The sequence below is a fragment of the Microtus ochrogaster genome, unplaced genomic scaffold (assembly GCF_000317375.1).
Source record: "Microtus ochrogaster isolate Prairie Vole_2 unplaced genomic scaffold, MicOch1.0 UNK6, whole genome shotgun sequence".
NCBI classification, from domain to species: Eukaryota; Metazoa; Chordata; class Mammalia; order Rodentia; family Cricetidae; genus Microtus; species Microtus ochrogaster.
Window position 1 is genome coordinate 5,062,960 of NW_004949104.1, and position 2,273 is coordinate 5,065,232.

Sequence of the window (2,273 nt, forward strand, 5' to 3'; positions counted from 1 at the left end):
CCATGTGTTTACACTTGGGCAAATTGCATTTAATACATCAGCCTGTTGTGGTGTGATACCTAAATCCAAATTAGAGATAAGAAAACCATTAATGTGTCCATAAAAGATAAATATGTATCAGTGCTAATATGAACCATATTTCCAATAAAAGGGGCGAGCACTGTTCATAAACAAGTTTAAGTTTCATTAGTGCAACAAGAATGAGGAACAGAAGGAGAAAGAACATGAGCAAGGAAGTCAAGACCACGAGGAGGGCACCCACCCACTGAGACAGTGGGACTGAACTATTGGGAGCTCACCAAGGCCAGCTGGACTGGGACTGAATAAGCATGGGATAAAACCGAACTCTCTGAACATGGTGGACAATGAAGTCTGATGAGAAGCCAAGGACAATGGCACTAGGTTTCTATCCTACTGCATGAACTGGCTTTGTGGGAGCCTACCCTGTTTGAATGCTCACCTTCCTAGACCTGGATGGAGGGGGGAGGACCTTGGACTTCCCACAGGGCAGAGAATCCGGACTATTCTTCAGACTCAAGAGGGAGGGGGAATGAAGCAGGGAGAGGGGGAGAGGAGTAGGGAGAGGGAGAGAGGAGTGGGGGGAGGGGGAGAAAAATGGGAGGCGGGAAGGAGGCAGAAATTTTTTTCAACAAAAAAAAAAATAAGAAAAAAAAAACAAGAAGTACCATCTATTTTTAATACTACAAAGGAAATAAGCATGAAACTGATATATAAGATTTGAAGGCCAAAGACTGCATTAGGGGTGCTAGGGACAAGGAAAGCCTAGCAGAGAAACATTGGTTTTTCTGAAAGACAAAGGAAAATGAAAGTCTGTCCATGTGTTTCACAGAGACAGAATTTTGGCAAGGTGTACTTAAGGCAGAGCAAAGCACCCAAAGACAGACAGCATATTCAAAGAAGCGAGAAAAGTGTCAGTGTCATGGCAGAATAATTAGTTTCAAGAGGTAGCAAAGATTGGCATGATGCTCCTAGACGGCTGCAGAAACAATCTGGATTTTGTTTGCAGTACAGTGAAAAGCTGTTAAGTCTTAAAATAATTATCATAATCCATTCCACATTCTGCCACGTGTACATGATGGGTCAGTAGTGATGAATATTAGAAGCGATGCTCTAAGGGCTGTTGCAGTTATCCAGGTAAAAAAGCATGGCAGTCCTAACTGAAGCTGGACAGAACGTGTCACAGAGTCATCTGTAGGAATAAAGAAAGGAGGCCTACTAGAGATAGCCACTGGGAAGCCTCAGGAATGTTCACTGAGTTGAAGGGAAGCAACTGTTGAGCTGTTCTCTATCACCATTTGACTGTTTACCTGAAGTCGTGGAGGGTAGAGTCCAAGACTTATCCAGAAGGTCTGCAGCAGGCTAAGGATACACATAGGAAGAAATTATGGAAAATAGAAGTGAGTTTTACTAAAGGAATAGTTTTACAAGCGGGATAGTTGAGAAGCTACAGCTGTGAAACTAGGTGTTTGCAAAAGGAAGAGAAGTAAAAGAGAGAGAGCTAGCACAACGCTGAAGAAGGAACTTGCCGTATCCTCACAGCTAGAGAAATAAATCACACACTTAGAAAAATAAAAGGCTTTCTGCTTGACACAATTGCAAGAAAACAGAACGTACAAGTTTAAAAGTATGAAAAGACATGGAAGCAACTAATTTAAGAAAAAGAGCCAATGGTCTAGAAGTCGTACGGTCACTGCACTGCTGTTCCAGAAGTAGGCGAATGACAGAAGCTAGGCCTGTTTCATGCAGATATACGATCCTTAAATCATGATTACCACTTTGAGAAGGGAGAGCCAGGAAAGGGTTATAATAATAATTCTTGTAAACATCACGATAAGTGTGGACAGGCAGACCTACCACTGTGATCGCAAATGCTTCTGCTTGCTTATGAAACGACATCTCTCTGGTGTTTATTTATGCTCATGGGATGTTGCCAGCTTTCTGAGAGGGCTCCATGTGGGATAATGGCAACTCTAAGTAGCAGTTCCCGTGGCTAGGCGTAAGGTCATGGTGTGCTCACTTGTGGCTCCTGAACAGCTGTTCGTGGAAGCTTGGAGCACTGAACCATTGAGGATATTCAGGGTTGAATTCCCAAGATTAAAACTGTCCTATCCTCTTTGATGTTTCCTCTTTTCTCTTTATTCCACTGACAGAAGGGCCAATCTAGAATTTTTCTCATTCTATTTATAATTTTAGAATTTTGTACATAAACTATCCCACTGCTTCCCTCTCTAAACCCTCCCAGAACTCTGAAC

At 42.5% G+C, this 2,273-nt stretch overlaps 1 pseudogene; it reads right to left on the reverse strand.

Moving 5' to 3' along the window:
• LOC113458167 overlaps nucleotides 1–1,917 on the reverse strand; it is a 76,388-nt pseudogene extending 74,471 nt beyond the window's left edge.
• Between the last annotated feature and the right edge of the window lie 356 nt (nucleotides 1,918–2,273).